Here is a 23207-nt window from a genome sequence, read left to right on the forward strand (position 1 = left end):
TTCCAAGCTTCCAAGCATATTACGTACATTTGAGCATGAGGGATAGAGTGAGGGAGACAGAGAGAGAGACAGAGAGACAGAGAGACAGAGACAGAAAAAAAGAAAAAGAAGAAAAATATAAAAGCAAGGATAATAGATCTTGACAAAATAAGAATAAGGAACTTCTGACCTGCAGAAATACATGAGTTTGAAAATAACCTCAGGAGCCAGGAAAAATATTTGCAACATATATAATATATGAAGAGTTATTTTCTCTAATTTTAATAAATAGATTAATAATAAATTTAAGAATACACCATGATAGGAAAAAGGGAAAAGGAACTGATAGGCATTCAGAAAGGAAAAGTGTAAATGACCAACGAACATTTGAAAGGATATTCCACCTTATCAGTAATCAAAGAACTGAAACTAGCAATGAGAATTTTGAAGAGTAAAACACATAACAAAACTCAGTATTTTGGAAACCTGGTGACATTTTCAGTTGAAATACACATTTGAGCAACTTTTCTAACAGCGTTTAAAATATTTCTCAAACGTAAAACCCATCTTTTTTAGTCTGGCGATCCAACCACTATATGTAAAACCAAGAAAGGAATCCTGCAGGTACATCAACACTCATAAAAGGGGAGGGCGTGTGGTTTTACTTTGATGTGCTCTGTCAGTTTTGACATCAGTGTCCTGATATCTTCAACCAAAGAATTCCGATTTCCTTCTTCCTTTATGTTCTGAAACATTTCAGTAAAAAGTAGAAACAACTGCAATATTTTATCAAGAAAAGCCAACGAAATAGGTGCAGGACTATAAATGGAATGGGTGAAGTCAGTGAAGGGGAGTAAAAAAAAAAAAAGCAGGTTAGAAAAACAGTATGTACAGAGCATTTACATGAAATTACGAGTGTATACCTATGAAAAGGAAAATGTCAGGAAACAGGTTCATCTAATAGTTTGTGGGATTTTTGCCCTGAACTGTGGAATTTGGAGTGATTTTCATTTTTTCTTGGAATTATTTGATTTTTTTTTTTTTAAAGATTTTATTTATTTATTCATGAGAGACAGAGAGAAACAGAGGGAGAAGCAGGCTCCCAAGGAGCGGGAAGCCTGATGCGGGACTCGATCCCAGGACCCTGGGATCATGACCTGAGCTGAAGGCAGACGCTTAACCATCTGAGCCACCCAGGCGCCCTGATTTTTTTTTTACAAATACTATGTATTAGTTTTATAATTACTAACATTGTGAAATATTTAAATATTTAAATTTAGGGGAAAAGAGGTGTGTCCATATAACTTAATTTTAAAGTGGAACAGAAAGAAAATAATTGTGGAAAAGGCCTTCATATCGAGAAATTAGCAGGTCACCAAAGCCTACAATCATTTCAGAATGGAGAGAAGCTAGATTTCAGGATTTTTTTTTAAGATTGTATTAATTTATTTGAGAGAGAGAGAGCATGAGCAGGGGGAGGGGCAGAAGGAGAGGAAGAGGCAGAATGAGACTCCCCGCTGAGTGGGGAGTCAGGATGTGGGGCTTGATCCCAGAACCCTGGGATTGTGACCTGAGCCGAAGGCAGACGCTTAACCTGAGATCATGACCTGAGCCAAAGGCAGACGCTTAACTGACTGAGCTACCCAGGCGCCCCGATAGATTATAGGATTTTCAGAAAATAAGAGGAGATAGAAGAGATAAATTTGGAACTTAGACTATTTTTACTTTCCTATTTCATTACCTCTTTTGTATTGTTCCAGTCTTCTCATCTCTTCCCTGCATTTCAATATTAATCTCTCTCCATCCTTACCTTAGAGATGGCACCTTGTGGTATGACGTCTAGCTCCCTATTTCCTTGCTCACATTGCACTAAATGATCTGTAGCACTCCTTCACAAAGAGAAGTGCAAGCACAGGGAGTGTTCATGTAGGTTAACAATGCACAAACTGGGGCACCTGGGTGACTCAGTCATTTAAGCACCTGACTCTTGATTTCATCTCAGGTCAGGATCTCAGGGTCACGAGATCAGGCTACAGGTCTGGCTCTGCATTGGGTGTGGAGCCTGCTTAAGATTCTCTCTCTCCCGGGGCGCCTGGGTGGCTCAGTCGGTTAAGCGACTGCCTTTAGCTCAGGTCATGATCCCAGGGTCCTGGGATCGAGCCCCGCATCGGGCTCCCTGCTAGGCGGGAAGCCTGCTTCTCCCTCTGCCCCTCACCCTGCTTGTGTTCCCTCTCTCACTGTGTCTCTCTCTGCCAAACAAATAAATAAAATCTTTAAAAAAAAAAAAAAAAGATTCTCTCCCTCTCTAAAAAACAATGACAAAAAACAATGCACAAATAGGATCTTGGATAGAAATACCATGCAGTGGAGCATGAAATATACTGATTTAAATGCTACTTTGGGTGCCTGGGTGGCTCAGTCTTTAAGCGTCTGCCTTCAGCTCGGGTCATGATCCCAGGGTCCTGGGATCAATCCCCACATCGGGCTCCCTGCTCCACAGGAAGCCTGCTTCTCCCTCTCCCACTCCCCCTGCTTGTGTTCCCTCTCTCACTGTCTCTCTCTCTGTCAAATAAATAAATACAATCTTAAAAAAAAATGCTACTTTGCTGTTTTTTTTATTCAAAACAGATCTCTACATTTTTAACATTTTATGTTATCCTTATTTGTTTTTGTCCGATTCCCCAGCTGCTTGCTATTTTTTCTATGGCCTGAAGACTTTCATCCAGCTCTTACACTGAATCCAGCTCTTCTCATTCTTTCTATCACTGTTTCCTTCCTTTTGGCACCTATGTGACATAATAAAACTGGAGGTCTAGAGTTGTTCTTCTGAGTATAAAGGGTATTAGGTAAAATACAGTAATTTTTATTTATAGTAAACACAGCACATCAAAAAAGAACAACAAAGGGTGAATTAAAGAAACAAGACCACACAGAGTCAATACCACTTCATAAACAAATAGCATACACTGGAAATTTAACCAAGTAATGAATGAGTTGTGCTTATACTTTCGTCTTTCTTTAACAATACTGATGTAAGAATTACCATTTTGTGGGGAGGGGAAGGAGTCTGTATTATATAGTAGTATAGTTAACCTTTAAACATTGGGGTGCGGGTTAGGAAGGTTGGCCTCTCTCTTCTCCTGCAGTCAAAAATCCTTGGGTAACTTTTGAGTCTCCCAAAACTTAACTACTAAGAGCTCTTGTTGACTGGAAGCCTTACTGATGACATAAACATTCATTAACACATATTTGTATGTTACATGTATTATATACTGTATCCCTTCAATGAAGTAAGCTAGAGAAAAGAAAATGTTATTAAGAAAATCATAAGAGAGGGTGCCTGGGTGGCTCAGTCAGTTAAGCGTCTGCCTTCTGCTCAGGTCATGATCCTGGGATTGAGTCCCACATTGGGCTCCCTGCTCAGCGGGGAGCCTGCTTCTCCCTCTGCGTCTGCCCCTCCCCACCGCCCGTGCTCTCTCTCTCTCTCGTTCTACTCTCTCTCTCTCAAATAAATAAATAAAAATCTTAAAAAAAATCATAAGGGAGAGAAAATACGTTTACATAACTGTGCAGTACTTATCGAAAAAAATCCCCCAAAAAACTGTGTGTAAGTGGATGTGAGCAGTTCAAACCCACGATGTTCAGGGGTCCACTGCAATTAGTTCTTGTTTGTAGGAAATCTTCGTACATTGTCTCCTCCCTCCCTTATTTCCTCCAAGTCCTGTTGATTCTCTCCCTCCAGGTGATGCTTTGAATCATTTCACTTTGTTCCATCTCCCATCACCACTCACTGGGTCTACAGCAGAAGCCTCCCAACAGCCCTACCCATCCTTAATCTGGATCCTCTTTAAAAGCCTTTCTACACACAGTGGCCAGTTACTTTTAAAAATATTTATGTAATCATAGTAATCTTCACCTTAAAACCCTTAAATGACTTCCAGTGTTACTGAGAAAAAAATTAAAGTCATTAAATTTAAAATTTAAATTGTTAACACTGTTCACATGAGGTCCTGCATGACCTGGCCTGGGCCAGCTACCCTGGCTTCCTCTCAACACCATGCACTTCACTCACAGACCTCTAGACTCACTGGCCTTCTTTTAAGATCTCGATGTGCCAACTACTTCCTGCCTCAGGGCCCACATGTCAGCTGATCTCTCTCTGTGTGATTCTTTTCTTCCCACTCTTCACCTGGCCAACACGCTTCCCTCAAGTCTTTGTTTCCTTGGGAAGGCCTTCCCTTACACCTGTGCCAGATAGGATGGTTCTCTCCTTCATGACCCCTCCCAACCTCTTTTGGTACAGCCTCCTGACTGCATTACTTATATTGCTTTGCTGTCTGAAATCTCACTGTGATTTATGTGTCCCAAATAGAAGTGCTCATGGAAGGCTTGAATTCAGAACTGACTTAACAATAGAGAAAAGCAGGGTTTGAGGTATCCATTTTTATGGAGCAGCTCTTAGCCCAGGGAATGTGGTTCTGGAGTCAGCAGCAAGAATAACAGCTCTCAGATTCTGGCAGAAATAGTCTCCTCTCATGGTCCCCATCTGTGGTGTGGCTTTGGGGACCATTCTTGGCAGCTCATTCTGGAGTCTGTAGCTGAACCACTCATTCTGAAAGCTATTTCATACTCTGCCATGAATACCTTTGTGTTTAAGCTAGCAACACATTCTGCTATCTATGGCTGAACCTTGACTGATACATGGTCCTTCCTCAATCTAAATCAGACCTCTCTGTTGTACTTTTATTATATTTGACATTTCTTTCAGAGTACTTGTCCTAAGTGGTAATTACATATTTACTCATGTGTTGGTCTGTCTCAATTGTTAGATCCCCAGCTTCATGAGAATATAGTAGGAGCTTAACACATAATTGTTGAAGAAATTAACAAAGCAAAAACATATTAAGATTCTTCTTTGCTTACTGCTTGATTACCTGCTTTCCTTACATTCTAGAACTGTAGATATATTAGTTGTTTGGATGTAACTACTATTGGTGATTGTCCTTATTATTCATTCTGCATCCATCCAAAGTAATCTTGTATTATTTTACTTAGGCAATCAGACTCCACTAGCAGTTCCTTCTTGTATCTGACCTCATTACAATGACTAGGGTTAAACTAAGTTTCCCCAACACCCACTCATGGATATAAAAGAATGTATGTTGCAGAGAAAGTGTGTAAGTAGTTGGGCACAAGAAATGTGATATGAAATTTGGACAATTAGACGAATGTGTTCCTGCTATACTTTGGGTTGTTGATATCCAACTAGAATAAGAAAAAAAGGTTAGTGACAGGAAAGAGCAGAATTATTATTGAAACGTGTTTTCCTCAGGTGTATCATATGTCTTTCCTGTTAGACAACTTTGTATAGATATTTTATGTTAAAGGATGAAACATATTTAGATTTAGAAAATCATCCATTATGCTATATCTCATAGGAAGAAGATCAGGGGGTAGATACTGCAAGATGAAACAAAAGGAAATAAGGCAGCTAAATCATGCAAAGAATGAGCTAGCAGACTCAGAAGGTTTACCTTTTATGACTGGCATTTACAAGTGTTCTCACATGCAGATCTCAGTCATCTTATGGTGACCTTTGAAGAGAGCAAGGCTGCTCCTCTTCCTGGAATCCTTATATCAGCGAATGAAATTATTCACCTGGGAACCCAGACATTAACCTTGATTCTTCCTCTTTCTTGTGGATTCATCTGCTTCATCCAATTTGATCAATAACCACATTCTTAAAATTTCCCTTTTCTTAATCTTTTTCTTGTTCTACTTTTATCAGTATTATTAAAACAGCCTCCTAATTGGTTTTCCATCACTTCAATTTAGAATGATATGTCTAAAATCCAAATATTATCCCATTACTCCCTGCTTAAAATCCTTTAGTGGCCTCCCTTTTCAGTCAGACAAGACACTTTATGATCCTTTTTCATGCCTTACCACTCCCCCATCCATGCCCTCTTCCTACTATCTTCACTGAAATATTTTAAATTCCCAGAATGCACTGGATCCTCTCCTTACTTCCCATCCCCCAGGTTTTTGCACACACTGCTCTGCATCCCTGATACCCGTTTTCCATACTCTTTGCTTGGTTGACTCCAACTCATTTTACAGGATTCAGTTTATTTTCTTTTTAAAGATTTATTTATTTATTTGAGAGACAGAGAAAAACAGTGAGTGTGTGTGGTGGGGGGGGGGGGGGAGCAGAGGGAGAGGGAGAAAGAGAATCTCAAGCAGATTCCCCCAGAGTGCAGAGCCCCAAGCAGGGTTCCTTCTCATGACCCTGAGATCATGACCTGAGCCAAAATCAAGAGTCAAACGCTCAACCAAATGAGCCACCAGGTGCCCCCAGGACTCAGTTTAGCCATTACTTCTCTAAGAAACCTTTCCCAAACCCTAGTGCCTGGGGGCATATGTGAACCTCATAGTTCTCTAAAAATTCTATCCCCATTATAATTTATTATCCTCCTGAATTTGCCTCTTTACTTGTCTACTTATCCATTAGGATTAAGTTTGGTCTAATATCAAAAAATAGTAACAGTGACTTAAACAAGTTGGAGGCTTATTTTTATTTATGTAAAGGAAATCCATAAATGGGCAGTCCTGGGCTGGTGTGGCAACTTCAAGGTCATCAGGTTTCTGGGATCCTTCTATCTTTCTGAACTGACATAACCATGGTTTCTATCCCTAAGTTGCCACATGTCCCGGAGAACTCCAGAAATTACATCTGCCTAGCAGACAGCAGGAAAGAAGAGAAAGCAATGGATAAAAGATGGACTTAGATTGCCTAGTTTCCTTCTACAGCACTTTCCTGGAAGTCTCACACAATAGCTTAACTTAATTTTTACTGGCTACCCCTAGTTACAGGGGTTAACTGGGAAATGTTAACATTTACTTGGGCACATTGATGCTTGCCTTAACATTGTGAGGAAGAAGGGAAGGAAGGATATTGGGTAGACAGCCAGCAATCATTGCTACCATGGGTTATTTCCTCTTCAAGGACAGGGACTGTTTCTTTGTATCATCTTCAGGCCTGAACACCACACCATACACTGAGTAGATGTTCAATAAGTATTCCCTGAGCCAAATACATAAATGGTTTAAAAATAAATAGTGTAACATTGGACATGCTAACAAACTAGATTGTAGTTCCTCATATATGAAATAGGGAATCTCCAAAATTTGTTTTTCAAGCTGTGTAATTACTTTTTATTTTCTAAATAAAATTACATCTACAATCCATTATGAAGCAATAAAAGTGGAATGCATGGGTTGGAGCCAAGCAGCCTGCATCCTGACTTGCCCTCCCCTTCTAGATTCTCCAGGAAGGGCCCTGCACTATCTTTTTGGTACTTTAGAGCTCCACAAATCACAATTTGAAAGCAACTGGAGTCAGCACAAGAATCTCTGAATTAAGGTACTATCGTATCATCAGGAAATAATCAACCCAGATTGTTATCAATAAAAATTAAGGCAACTCTTTTGTCCCTGATAATGATGTCACCCATTCTTGGAACACTGAACTGCTGTATCAAAATGCGGAAGTAAGGGAACAAGGAATTATAACAGCAAATGCAAAACAGAACTTGGTGGTCTATATGGAATACTGAAAAGTAAACATACAGTTCTTTTTCATTTCAGTTTTGCCTGTCCTCAAGATGTAGCTCATATCCTAGTCGATCTGTAAAATTTTTACAGATATTCCCTGACAACTAAACTAGATGTAGTGATTGGGTGACACTTGCCCATTAGATGCAGATCATGGAGCCAAGGAGAGATATAGAACACTGAAGAGTAAAGCTGGGATGAAAAAATCAAGCAGACAAGGGAGTCCAGTTATTCTTCAGATGGTCAGAGAGTTAAAAATAAGTATGAGGCAAAAAGCTAAATACTAGCACAGAGCCAATGGATTTGAAAGGTAAGAGAGAACACAAAGCCCCTGGAATATAGGGACTTTTTAGGGGCTACTTGTGACCACCATTGTAATAGCTACAATTTATTTTAACTCTAATATGTGCTAGTACTTTGATATGAATTTTACATAAGCTATTCTTAGTCCTCGTACCAACCTTGAAAGAATGCTATTATTCCCATTTTTATCAACAAAGAAATGGTGGCTTAATAAAGATAAATAAATTCTTCATATCTTTGGTGGGAAAGAAAGAGCTATGAAATTGTTGTTCAGTATGTCTTATTCCAGTGCTACTCTATGTTCTTTCCAACACCAAGATGTTGCTGTGATTGCTGAATTATAGTGCTTTCAGATAGGATCCTCCTCTTTCGTCAGTTTGGCTAATGGCTCTTCAGAGAGGTGCTTAAACTGCTTCTGTAAATACAGCCTTTAGGGTGAGGACTGCAAAGCTTGGTATTTAATGGTAATTATTTCTATTTACTCTTACCTTATGAACTCAGAAGTCTGCACAAACATTGACTCACAAATTGTGAGGTAATGGGTGCTAAACAATATTGCCATTTATTATTTTCATAGTACAGTCTAGCTCCTTCCTTGATCATCTCCAAAATATGCCATCACATTCCTATTGGGAGAATCTCCTTTCATTGCTCAGAAAGGGTCCTGTCTCAGTGGGCAAAAAGGACTTTCTACTGGGACCACCTATTGGAGATTAAATTATGAATTTAAATTGTAGTTAATCAAGGAAACAAGATGATACAGTAGTCCTTTTCCCCCTTGACCCATGCAGTTACTTCTTTCTCATCTTACCTTTTCCTGTTTCCTCACTGCCTGGATCTCCACTCCCACCCATCACTGGAAACCGGGTTGAACTCAGCAGTGACTAAATGTCTGAACCATCTCATTCCAACTAATTCATTGGTTGCTGATTGACAGAAAGGCCAACTTCTCCCTTTTAGACTACTTCTGTAAAGTTTACCAGTGAATCATGCATCATCAAATGACCATTGGGTCTTCTTAACAAAGAGATAAGTGTTACTAACATAGAAGCAGTTGTGCTGCTTTTTCCTGGAGAAGTCATTAGAAAGTTGTACAAAGCTTTCCAGAGCCATACAGGACTGCTACTGGAGTAGTTCAGGGCTCTAGTTTATCAATTCTCTGATATATTCTTCTGGTTTGACCTCCTTCCCAGAAGAGGAATGCCTTGGGCTCCTCCCCACCAGCATCTCTTTCCTTCCTCCCCGCTGAGCATGTTTCCCAGCCTTCTGGACTCAGACCGTCAAGAGCAAGATGGCATGGGAACCAAGAAATGACTATCTCAAGATTTTAAAATTAAATAATTAGATCAATTAATCATGTAATTTAAAGTGAATAATTTACTTTCATCTGAATTATTCAAATGTTTTAAATTTGGTAGTTTTGTTGTTGTTGTTTGTAACTTGGCTAATGGCTCTTCAGAGAGGTGCTTAAACTGCTTCTGTAAATACAGCCAATATGAATCATTGGTTCAAGTTATTCTGGGTGAGTAGAGATTGCCTACATTTTTAAATCTAATAGTTCGAACATGTAAGAATTTGATTTTGAAATCCTATACTAAGTGAATTTCAAGCCCCTCTCAGGAAAAATGAAGCAAGGAGAAAAAAGGACTCACTGTGATTTTGAATAGTTCAGCCAGTCCTCACTGGATTGTTAGCATTTTTTTTTTTTTTTGCATATGATTAGCTAATATTTTTCCATGCCTGTAATGATTTATGTTTTTAGATGCGATCATTTCTTTGGTTATCCTCACACTCAGCATAGTGTTGGGCACATCCATGGTACTCAGTAAAAATATACTTTGAAATTGATTTTTGAAAATAAAATATTCTAGTGGGTGGATTAAATAAATACCAACTTCTCTTACTGACCACTAGTGATAATAGTATGACATTCTCATGGGACACTTAGAGTAGGATTTTGTTTCACGATGGACATTCTTAAATATAAGCAAATAATGGGCTATTTCCAAAGCTTCAAACACTTATGTTAAGTACATCTGTTTCTTAATTGCCTTGAAAATCCCTCTCAGTCAGGGTGTTGTTAAGTGGGGCTTCCCTAAAAATAAGTAAGAGTTCAAAATTGGCCACAAATAAGCGCAAACAGAATAAATTTAAAATGTGGCTCCCTGCCATCTTGCAATGTTCCCACTCTTAACTCTTCTTTAGTTGATGGCTTTTCTTGGGAATATATTTTCCCAGAGAAATCCTAAGAATGGTTGTTTTCTTTAAAGGATGTGTATTTTTGCTGGTAAATATTGATATAGGGAAGATAAAAGAAAGGTGAAGGACTAGAACAGCCCCACAGTTAGCATAGGGGAAGGCAGCAGGCAAAGATCCGTGTTTGCTGAGTCCCTATTTTGGCTAAGTGCTAACATCAAACATAATTTTTACTCTGTTAGATGATATTATTGCCCATTTTATCGATGAGGGAATCACTGAAAATTAATTAAATTGCCTAAATTCACTTTTCTTTTAGAAAAAAAAACAACAACTTGAAGTTAATAGATTGAAACAGAACAGTAAGTCTATTAAGAAGGACCTCTGCTGCTTCTCTTCATCAGCCTCCGAGCCCATCTACCCAGGGCTGGATCTCACTGGGGCAGGCATGGCCCTACACTCCAGCTTCATCTCCTTAACCGATGTCTAATTAACAGAGAATTATGTCTTTAGTACCATAATCAGAGAGGAAAGTTCACCCTGAAGAAAGGCAGCACATAGCTTTCAATTAACACTCAAATGTTAATAACAATTACACTACTACATTTATCAAGCCCACGTCAGGGCGCCTGGGTGGCTCAGTCGTTAAGCATTTGCCTTCAGCTCAGATCATGATCCCAGGGCACTGGGATCAAGCCCTGCATCGGGCTCCCTACTCAGCGGGAAGCCTGCTTCTCCCTCTCCCACTCCCCTGCTTGTGTTCCTTCTCTCGCTGTCTCTCTCTCTGTGTCAAATAAAATCTTTAAAAAAATACATTAATCCCATGTCAAACACTTTACATATAATTTCTATTTGATTCATAATAACCTTAAAAGTGTTATTATTTCCATTTTAAATATGAAGCAATTATAAATTAGAGTAAATAATTATCACATGGAATAGAAGGGTCAGTATTTGATATCAAGTCTGTATTCTTAAATGTAGTAGTAATCATGTTTCGGTGTCATATGTGAAATTAAAAATAATTATTATCTGGACAATTTATTGTTTGTTTTTGTTTTTGTTTTGCCACATGAACCCAAAGGGGTAATGTTTTTTGGTAACGTTACCCTCATTTCCCTACTCTCAGCCCAAGTGCCTTCCAGTGGTTGACTCCATTTTCAGAAATAGAAGTTGGCCCAGATTAGTCTACAACTGGTCAGCGTGCCTCATCTTCTTGGCCATAGCTATGCATGTATGCGTGTATGAAAATGAGAACCAATGAAACACAGAGTTAATATTCAGGCTTCTGGGAAAGAGAAATTTTCTCTTACCTGCAGATTTGGTAGTATGAGTGTGAGGTCTGGAGCTGCATTTATTTTGTGATGATTAGGCTGAGTCCAAAGCTGCCAGTGCCCATCACCTGGAGTATGAGAATGAAGAATGGTGCCCCCTCTTGTAAGCCAGAACAGAGAGATGAATCTTGATGGTCACTTGTCCCTGAATCAAGCTGTACCAGAAGATATCATTACTGAAAGACTTTGCAATTATATGAGACAATGCTTTCCTTTTTTTGTTTATGGCAATTTAAGTTCAGTTTCCTATTGTTTGGAAGTGAACAAATCCTGATATCTTAATTTTACTCAAGAGCACTCAACATAGAAGCAATAATTAGACTAGTTAACTATACTACACTAAAATTAAACACTGCTGTATGTGAAAAGTCATCATAATTTGGAAAACAAAGTCTCACACAGTAACGAATATATATATAACACATAAAATTGAAGGATTAGTATCCAGACTATGTAAAGAATCTTACAAATCAAAATATGACAGAAAAAAATACATTTATTTTCATAATAAATTGGCATATATACACAAAAAAAATGTTTTAAAGGATTTAAATGAAAAGTGACTTCCTATTAACATTCCACCTCCATTCTCGTTACCCGAAGATATACATTTTTAATCCTTTTCTCTTTGTATTATTCTGGTGGTTAAACCAAAATTATATACTAACAGTATATAACAGTTTGTATCATTAAAACTGTGTCATTGTATGAGTATGCAAATGAGGCAGGACCCCTCAGCCTAGGGGTTCCATACACAGTACATAGCCTTTAACATGTTGACTTAGAGATTATGGGCTTTCCCTCAGCTGCAGGACTTCTGAGTGCCCTGAGAGTAGTCTCTGTTTTCTCAATTCAGTCTTCAGCCTTTCAGTATGATCTCCAGAATCTTGTCAAAATGATCAGTGCACTAATTTCACCCCTTCCAATTTTCAGTGTTGCTATGGATTCAATGTCAATGGTACACCTTTATTTTTATTTCCATGGGATCTAGGGAAGAGAGGTAAACATACTTCCTCAGTCTCTAATTTGGAAGCTGTGGTAGGCAGAATTCTCAGATGGCCCCCAAATTCCCATCCCCTGGTATACACGCTCCTCCTGGTTATCAATCAACACGAATCAAGGTGGTGTTGGAAGTGATTTTGCAGATGTAAAGTCCCAAATCAGCTCACTTAAGATTGTCTGGATGGGCCTCATCTAATCACGTCTGATCTTAAAATTTGAGTCTAGAGGTCAGGGATGGAGGAGGCCAGAGATGTGAAGCACAGGAAGGAGTCTATGCACCATCGCTGGCTTGAAAATGGAGGGGGCCATGTGGCGAGGAGTACAGGTGGTCTCCAGGAGTTGAGAGTGGTACCCAGCTGACAGTCAACAGGGATACAGAGCCCCCAGTCCTACAATCACAAGGGATGGAATTCTGCAAACAACCTGAATGAACTCGGAAAGAGATTCTTCCTCAGAGCTTCCAGAGGGCAAGTCAGCCCAGCTGATCTTAATTTCGGTTTTTAAGCCATCAGCAGAAAACCTAGCCACATCATGCCTGGACTTCAGAACTGTAAAGCTAATAAATGGGTGTTGTTTTAAGTCACCGAGTTTGTGGCAGTTTTTACACAGCATAGAAAATGAATAAAAAGTCCAACTTCAAATACCAATCTCAAAACTTCTGTACTTTTAAAAAGTTCCACTGGTATTTCCAATACCTCTGAGGTTTAAGTGCTGGAATTGTACTCTACTGCCTTCTGTTTATGTTTATTTCCTGAAAGCAACTCTCTTGTGGTAGCTTGGTTCATGAGGAAGCACCATGGGGACTGGATCAGGGTCATCATCTTTTCCCACAAGTGGAAATTTCTCAGTGGTCTTAGAAGCCTTGAAGGCTGAGAAAAGCAGAGAGTCTGCCTGTATGGTGAACTTTATGTCAGGTTAAGTTTTAAACATTCATTCATTCAATAAGCATTTGTGAGCATCGACAACATGCCAGGCACAATATTGGATAAAACTTGTGCAAACAAATATCACAGTACCATGCAGTAAATGCCATAATACCTTGCTCTTTGAAGTGTGATGTACTTGGGAGTATCTTAGAAGTATTGAATCTTAGATCTCACACCAGACCTACTGAATGAGAATCTGCATTTTAACAAGACACCCAGAAGGTTTGTAAGCACATTTATGTTTGAGGAATACTTCCATAAAACTCTAATGCTGAAAATAAAAGAGCTGAGGTGGATAGTGAGGATAACTAACTCCACCTGTAAGGGCTAGTCTTATCCCTACAGAGGCACAGGGACAGAAGTTGCTTTTGGAAATTCACACTGAATGGGAATTTGGGGCAACAATATTCCAAGCCTAGATTGCTCTGAGAAATAGCAGAATTCAAATTAGACAAAATAAGACAAACATCCCAAGCAGTTGCTATAATCAACCAAAAATGTATTTAAAAGATTAAAGTCAGCTTCAGTCTTTTTTTTTTTTTAAAGATTTTATTTATTTATTTGAGAGAGACAGTGAGAGAGAGAAAGATCACAAGAGGGGGGAGCGGGAGAGGGAGAAGCAGACTCCCTACTGAGCAGGTAGCCCGATGCAGGACTCAATCCCGGGACTCCAGGATCATGACCTGAGCCGAGGGCAGTCGTTTAACCAACTGAGCCACCCAGGCACCCAGCTTCGGTCTTATAAAGATAATATTAAGCACAGTCCAAGGAAGAGATATTCTCTCTCTCTTAGAAATTAAAGTGATGTTATTGATGTTATTGATTACTAATATCAGAATAATCATTACCTTTAGCCAGTGGGTTAACTCTGAACATTATCCACAATTAAAAAAAAATGTTTCTCTTGACATCTCTGTTGTCCTGTCCAGCCTGCAGCACACTTCATCTATTACATTCTTCATATAGTTCAGCTTATCTTCAGACTAAGAAATTATTTTGATTTATCCTTAAAAAAAGAATAGAGGGAATTTTGTGAAGTGAAGAGCTGGAAGGGGAAGATAGGATATAGGTGAGCAGTAATGGGATAGATCTTCAGAAAGGTAAGGCAAGTAAGACTAAGGGCATTATTACAATATGTTAGATGGATTGGAGTAATTTATACATCACTTCTATACCAAATTTACTTGAAGTTATTGAGATCAAAACCTGGTGGGATAAACACTTGCTGAATCTGAACTATTAAATTAAGTGAACTCTCATTAATTGCTTCCCCCTACGGTAACTAACTCAGCCTTTCCAGGTGCACTTCTCGGATCAAACATAATTATAGACACATGAACAGATAATTAATTTAGAATACCACTAACCTGAAAGATTACTGTTCCACATCTGGGATGATCACAAATTTCTTGTGGATAGATGCTGATACTTCTTTTGTACTCCAAATAACTATGTACCATACAAAAGGCATGCTTCCAATAAATGCTTATTAATGAGTAAATAACAAAATAATATGGAAAAGATATGAAGATGATAATTTTAGCCTTTTAATAGGCACTTTGGGCCTAAGTCTTTACATCTTGAATTGCCCTTGATTCACATCTGCCAACCTATGAAATTAAGCCTTGGATTTCCAATGGTTTATGGTAATTATTTGAAACTCACCTCCTTTTTCCCAATTATTCCCACATTGATGAAGCTAATTCTCAGAGGTTTCAGAAATGTGCTGCTGGATTTTTGGATAGTTTTGATCAGAACACTCTCTTTCAGGTGGTGCCCAGAAACTGAACTTTTTGTCCTGGCTTGCCAGTTGATACCTAATTCAACCTGCTAATTTCATATGTGGGAGGAGGATTGTTTGACTTTGACGAACTCTTTTCAAGTATTTTAGCTTTGATGTGCTTATCAATATTTATTTTATTTTTAAAATTTATTTATTTTAAAAGATTTATTTATTTGACAGAAAGAGAAAAAGAGAGGGGGAGAGAGAGAACACAAGCAGGGGGAGCTGCAGGCAGAGGCAGAAGGAGAAGCAGGCTCCCCACTCAGCAGGGAGCCCAATGCGGTACTCGATCCCAGAGCCCCGGGATTATGACCTGAGCCAAAGGCAGATGCTTAACCAACTGAGCCACCCAGGCCCCTCAATGTTGATTTTAAAGAAACATTATTATTAAAAGTCAATAGCTTTGGAGGAAAAAGTCATGGGTAAATCTTTCCCCTTCTACATTCATCCATATACATGGATATTGTTAGAAGCTAGAAAAAAAAATTGCCTTTGCTAGTCTTGTAATATCTTGATTTCATTGCCTATAGAATTTAAAATGGATAGGCCTTACTTACCCTATCATTTTTTTTCTCAGTAGCTGACATACTAAACTCCATAGCTTCTTTTATTTTGTTTTGTGGAAAGGTAATACAGTAGAAACATGACAACTAAAGGCTTCTTTTGGATAGATGGAAATGATTTCTACCAAGCATACAGACATTTGATCTACTATGGTGATTTTCTGCCATTTGTAACTCCATAGCCTCTGTACCTCACTGAATTTGGTTTGAGTCAAACCAAAGAGTGTAGTGACATTGAGTTAAACTATCTCTAAGGAAGAATATTGTGTTTCATGATGTTCTTTGCACATTGGAATTAACTGTTGCTCAGATTAGTAAAGCAGATAATCATACAACAACTTCTTTAGAGTATAATATTGATCCCTCCCTATCTCTGCCACCAAGTTTTAATATGAGACACACTTAACTTTGAATCGTACCTAGCACAATTAAAAAGTCATTTTGTATTTTATTGCAATATAAGCAAAAGATTCCAATGTATCATAAATTCAACTTAAATCTTATACTAATATAGCTGAGTTGTGTGCCTTCTCTTTTACATATTGGCTCCCCTCAGTCTGAAAGAAATGGTTTTGTTGTGGGATAATAATGAAGGCAATGACATAATGACTTCATGACTTCCTGGCAGAAACCTTAGTATAGGAGCTTGCTGTAATGAAAATCGGATTTTTATGTAACTTAATTAACTGTTATCTCCCCTTCTCTCCATGTAGTAAAATTAAATGAAGTTTTTTCCTTAAATGATGGAAATACAGTCTCTGTAATGGATAAGTTTGGGACATCCCCTTAATAAATGTAAAACCACATACTAACTTCTTACACTTTATCAACATTTAAAAAGTGTTTATTAGGACCATTTTATAGGGTTATCCAGAAAGATGCATTCAATTTAGAAAGAAAAAAGTCTGCCTTTAGATAAATAATTTGCTAGTTCATAAAAAATATGGACTATGTGTTTTTCTCCTTAAAAATTGATCTTTCAAACTATATTATCCTCACTTTAGAGTCCAATTGTTTTGTATATTGAATAAATTTATAAAAGAGATGCAAGTTTTCACTAAAAGAATCTTTGACATACCTTAGCTCAAGAAAAAAAGCAACTTAGGGCGCCTGGGTGGCTCAGATGGTTAAGCATCTGCCTTTGGCTCAGGTCATGATCCCGGGGTCCTGGGATCGAGTCCTGCATTGAGCTCTCTGCTCCTTGGGAGCCTGCTTCACCCTCTGCCTCTCTCTCTCTGTCTCTCATGAATAAATAAATAAAATCTTAAAAAAAAAAAAAGAAAAAAGCAACTTAAAGAGCATTTTTTTTTAGGTAATTGTAATGATTAATAATTGTTTAGGTAAAGGATTCATTTCTCAAATCCTACTCTGCTGGTTTAATTAAACATAAAGAAATTCAGAAGACATAATATGTTTTAAATAATATGTTTGACCATCACATATTTTAGGGGTATACTGATAAGCATAATAACGTAGGGAATTAAATAACCTGTATAAATATCTGAAAAGAAGAAATGGAATTTTCTTATTTTGCAAATTAGATCATATTATAATTATAAATCTGAAGGAATCTAATAAAACTAACAACAGAATGATAAAGACTACATACATTTCTGCATACCAGTTGACTGTATACAATGATTGATAGTTTTTGTGTATACTAGTAATAAATTTAAGGGGGGTTAGAAAAAAAAATCTTTTGTGTTTAGTTTCTTGGACTTCATAAAGTTTCCAAACCTCAACCATGTTGTAGCATGTATCAAGTTCATTCTTTTTGAGTAAAATTCCATTGTATGGCTAGTCCTATAGATACCTTGTTCATCTATAATATTTTGATGGATACTTAGGTTGTTTCTAGAATTCATTCCTTTTTACGGCTTAATATTTCACTGTATGGATATATCACATTTTGTTTATCTATTTTTCAGTTGGGCATTTGGGTTGTTTTTACTTTTTGGATATTATGAATAATGCTGTTATGTACATCTGTAAGCACTTTTTATGAACATGTTTTCAGCTTTCTTAGGTATATTCCTAGGAGTGGAATTTCTGGGTCATATGGTAAACTCTGTTTAACTTTTTGAAGAACTGCTAAACTTTTCTATAGTAGCTACACCATTCTACATCGCCAGCAGCAATGTATGACAGTTCTAATTTCTCCATACCCTCACTGATACTAGTTCCCCCCCCTTTTTTTTTTACTATAGCCAGCCTAATGGATATTAAGTGGTATCTCATTGTGGTTTTGATTTGCATTTTCCTGATGATTAATGATATTGAACATATTTTCCATGTGCTTATAGGCCATTTGCATATATTCTTTGGAAAAATGTCTATTCAAATTCTTTGTCTTCAAGTTGTGTTCTCTGACTTTTTATTTTTGAGCTCTATGTGTTCTTTATATATTCTAGATACTAGACCCTTATCAGATACATTATTTACAAATATTTTCTCCCATTGTGGAGGTTGTCTTTTTACATTCTTGACAGTATCTTTTAATGCATAAATATTTTTAATTTTGATGATGTTTAATCAACCATTTATTTTTAAAGAAATAAGATAATGAGGAAAAAGCATTTTATATTTACCCACCTATTAAACATTCTAGTTCTCTTTCATTTCTATGAGTAGAATTTAATTTCTGCCTGTTAACATTTTCCTCCAGCTCTAAGATCTTCCTAATATTTTTTATTTTATAATTCTGCTAGTGACAAGGTCCTTCAGGTTTTATTTATCTGATAATATAATGGAGAGAGATGAGATAATTAGCCTTGCTATTTAAAATCTCTGTACTGTAATATTTTATTTTTTATAACAAGCCTGTTTTAGTAGTATCAAACAAAGTTTATTTATTTATTTATTTTTATTATGTTATGTTAGTCACCATACGATACATCATTAGTTTTAGATGTAGTGTTCCATGATTCATTGTTTGTGCATAACACCCAGTGCTCCATTCAGTACGTGTCCTTCTTAATACCCATCACCAGGCTCACCCATCCCCCCACCCCCCTCCCCTCTAAAACCCTCAGTTTGTTTCTTGGAGTCCATGGTTCTTGGAGTCTCTCATGGTTCATCTCCTCCTCTGATTCCACCCCCTTCATTTTTCCCTTCCCTCTCATGGTTCATCTCCTCCTCTGATTCCACCCCCCTTCATTTTTCCCTTCCTTCTCCTAATGTCCTCCATGATATTCCTTATGTCCCACAAATAAGTGACACCATATGAAAAAGAATTTAAAAAGAGGAAACCATTTTCAATTTCAGCAAGAGTTGAATTTATTCTTTAAGGTGATCTTGCTCTTACATTAGCATGTTCCTTACTACAAAGAAAAGAGATAAAATTTTATGTTTGATCTTTTAATTTTTTTCAGATTAGAGTTTTTTGTCTTTCTATGCACTAAATGTTAGCTACTCTTCAGGAACCCACTTACTGAGTATATTCTAAATAAGAAATCCACTGAGGCATTTCTGAGAAGGTCAGATAAAGTCAAAACAGAGGAAAAAAGATTTTAAGAAAATTAGGTCAACCAGTTCTATTATTATGACTACCTGTGTAGAAAGGCTTCAGAACAGAACCTATTTTCTAACTTTTCTTTATTGTTAAAATTTCTTACATATATTCAATGATAATTGTAAAAGTATGGAATAATGTTGATAATATAAAGTTACTTTCCATTCACAAATGTATAACTTTAAAGAGTAAGAGAAGTTCTACAGATAAAAATGTTGAAAGCAATATAAAAATATTATAGGCTCCACAGATACTTGAGAATTATTCATAATGCTACTCTTCATGATGCTATCATGATGTTAATTATTCATGATGCTATCATAGACATTCTTTGTATCCAGTCTGGAGGAAGAAGTAGAAAAGTTATTCGGTATTTATTATTGGAGCTATTTATAGTTTTAGGTGACGAACTGTATTTCACAAAGTGAGCTGTGTTTTGACAACTTGAGGTTCTTTATATTGGTGATGAAAAAGATAATTAATTTTTAAAAGTGAATTCAATCCATGCAGTCAACTCATTCATACATTGTAATTTAGAAGAGGAATGGTAATGTGAGGTGAAAGATTTGTTATTTCTATCCTCTGTAACAATTAGATGATTTATTTTGTGAGTGTGTGTGTTTTACCTATAGCATAGCAGCACTGAATGTGAAATTAGAATACTGAATTTTGAGTCTTGGATTTGTCATTAACGAGTAGGATAACATGAATAAGTCATTTAAACATTTCTAAACCTGAGATTACTCACACCTAAAATGGGAACACAGTTATGACTCTACCTATCACATAAGATTAATGAGAGATTAAAATAAGATAATGTTTATATTAGCAGTTTATAAACTATAAAGTTCTGTACCAATGTATTATTATCCCCTCAGTCATCATTGTGCCATTCTCCATCTATGGACTTATTTTTTAATGACTATAATCCTTGTGATTTTTTCTGAATATAAAAGTCATATTCTCTGTAAGCAAACATAGAAATAATTAAATCCTTCCACAAAATAATAAATGTTTTGTTATGTTTCCATCTAATTATTACTGGTAATTATAGATAGTTTTTAAAAATTGCTTATTATTAAATATATGATCTTCATAGCATTTTATTATGTTTTATTTGGCATTACACTATGAATATTTTCCCATGTCATTAACTATACTTTAAGCAATTTAATGCCTGTCTAGTTAGGTCATCATGTAGTATACAATTTCTTTAATTGGTTCTCTTTGGTTAAATATTTATATTTTAAGATTTTTGTGACATACTCCCAAATTATTCTGATTTATTATTTTACCATCAACATTTCACAACAATAAAAGAGATTCATTTCCTAATGGAGGCTCCACCCAGACTGGGTATTATATAATTTTTTCCTACTATATTATAATTTTAATTACACTTTCTACACTTACTGTCAATAAATTCTCATAACAATAACTTTCAAATTTTAAACTATGAGATATCCTAACAGATTTTAATTTAGATATAACTTAAATATAAAAGTTGCAATTTAAAGTATATAATTCAATGGTTTTTAGCATATTCACAAGACTGTGTGATCATTATCACTATCTAATTCAAGAAAATTTTCATCAAAAGTGCTTCATACCTATTAGCAGTCACTCCCAATTCCTTTTTCTTCCATTCTGTTGTCAATGACTAATCTAATTTCCATCTCTATGACTTTGCCTGTTCTGGACATTTCATATAAATGGAATCATAGAGAATGTGGCTATGCAGGGAAAACCACATCAGGCTTAGGTTACTCAAACTGTGCACATGACCAAGAAAGGTCTATTTTCAGAACGGGCCCTTGGCCACCTCCTTGGTCCTGAGTTCTGAGCCCTTAAAATGTTCAACCTGATAACTGTTTTTGTACGCCAAAGGCCTTGGATCTGTATCAATTTGCCCATATGCTTTATGTTAACAATGTGATTAATGTGATTAATGTGAACACCTATTTTTTGCTCTGCAGGTCTGGAGTCTGAGTAGCTGAATGTGAGTAGATGAGTAGCTGAATCTGGGTAGTCTGTGTGACTGACTCCCAGTAAAAATCCTGGATACCAATCATGTCAGCTTCCCTGATTGACAACGCTTGGCTTCTGTTGACACCCATTGTTGCTGTGAGAATTAAGTGCATTCCATGTGATTTCATCTAGAGAGTACACCTGGAAACTTACCCCTAATTTCTTCCAGACTTCCTCACATGCACTTATTCCTTCTGCTTTCAGTCAGCATCCTTTTGCTGTGGTAAATCATAACCATAAATATAACAGCATCTGGTTCCTATGAGTTTTTCTAGGAATCATCAAGTCTGAGGATGGTCTTGGAAATCATCAAAACAGGGACTTGAGTGTTTGGCTTCTTTCATTAGCATAATGTTTTCAAGGTTTATCCATACAGTAGCATGTATCAGTACTTCATTTCTTTTTCATTGCTGAATAATATGCCATTGTATAGATAGTCCACATTCTGTTTACGAATTTATCTGTTAATGGACATTTGGGTTATTTCTACTCTGGTGATATTATGAATAAATACTGCTATGAAAATTCATGCACAAGTTTTTTCTGTGAACTTATATTTTCAATTTTCTTTTGTATATAACTAGGAGTGGAGTTGTTGGGTCATCTGGTAACACTGTATTTAACTTTTTGAGGAACTAACAAATTGTTTTTCAGAGTGATGCATCATTTTACACCCCTACCAGTACAAGAGTTCCAATTTCTCTACATCCTCACCAACAGTCATTTTCCATTTTTTATTATAGCCATCTTAGGGGGGTGTGAAAAAGTATCTTGTGGTTTTGATTTGCATTTCTCTAAAACACGCTGAGCATCTTTTCATGTGATTATTGGTCACTGTATATCTTCTTTGGAGAAATGTCTACTCAAATCTGTTGCCCATCATTTAATTGGGTTATTTGTCTTTTTATATATTTAATATAGTAAATATATATATTATAAATCATATATGTATATATATGATTTACAAATATTTTCTCCCATTGCACGACTTGTCTTTTCACTTACTTGATGGTGTCCTTAGAAGCACATTTTTAATTTTGATGGCGTTTAAAATGTTTATTTTTTCTTTTGTTTCTTGTGCTTTTGATGTCATATGCAAACTATAGTAAACATTCAGAAAAATACCCCAAAATAATATGGCATACAACTATGTACAAACAACAGAGATTTAACATATTTACTTATTCTGCAATATTTGTGTATTTTTTAGAAAGTAATATGTGACTTAACCTCTGTCTTTTCTTGCTTTTCTTTTCAGTCAGAGTAAACACAAATCCTGAGTCTGGTATGTACCATTTCCACATAAATTATTTTAAATAATTTTATGATACAGATAAAAATCTTCAGTTAATTATAGCATTATTTTATTATTTAAAACATTTACATAAATGGTGTCATCTACCTAGTTTTTTATATTTTTCTCTACGGTAATGTTTTAAAAATTTATTCATGTTCTCGGGACACCTGGGTGGCTCAGTCGGTTAAGCATCTGCCTTCAGCTCAGGTCATGATCCCAGAGTCCTGGGATCGAGTCCCACATCGGGCTCCTTGCTCAGCAGGGGGCCTGCTTCTTCATCTATCTCCTGCTCCCCCTGGTTGTGCTTTCTCTCTCTCTGACAAATAAATTAATAAAATCTTAAAAAAAAAATTATTCATGTTCTCATGTAGATCTAATTATTCTCACCTCTGTATCATGTTCAATTATGTAAATAAGTTAATTTATTTTTTCATTTTCTACAAATGTAAGATTAGGTTGCTTGCAATTTATTTTTTTGCTTTTATAAATAATGTTTTGATGTGGATCTTTGTACATGTCATTTAGTGCACAAGGGGAAACTTTTTTAATGTTATCTACCTAGAAGTAAAATTATTAGATTAAGAAATATACTTATGATAATTTTACTATATATTGCCAATTGCTCTGTTGTAATAATTGATATCCAACCAGCAAAGTATAAGTCAAGATAT

At 36.5% G+C, this 23207-nt stretch overlaps 1 long non-coding RNA gene across 1 annotated transcript in view; it reads right to left on the bottom strand.

The window, feature by feature from the left end:
• The window catches only part of LOC123863692 (uncharacterized), a 33018-nt gene extending 12087 nt beyond the window's left edge, over positions 1 to 20931 (bottom strand). The window contains exons 1-3 of the long non-coding RNA XR_006795616.3: positions 20822 to 20931; positions 14203 to 14360; positions 11406 to 11581 (exon numbers count right to left, since the gene is read on the bottom strand). This is a non-coding gene — a long non-coding RNA (uncharacterized LOC123863692). The remainder of the gene's footprint in view (positions 1 to 11405; positions 11582 to 14202; positions 14361 to 20821) is intronic.
• Positions 20932 to 23207: the final 2276 nt, after the last annotated feature.

This window comes from Mirounga angustirostris, unplaced genomic scaffold, assembly GCF_029215605.1.
Source record: "Mirounga angustirostris isolate CCGP_5_RB_7025 unplaced genomic scaffold, mMirAng1.0.hap1 SCAF_1, whole genome shotgun sequence".
NCBI classification, from domain to species: domain Eukaryota; kingdom Metazoa; phylum Chordata; class Mammalia; order Carnivora; family Phocidae; genus Mirounga; species Mirounga angustirostris.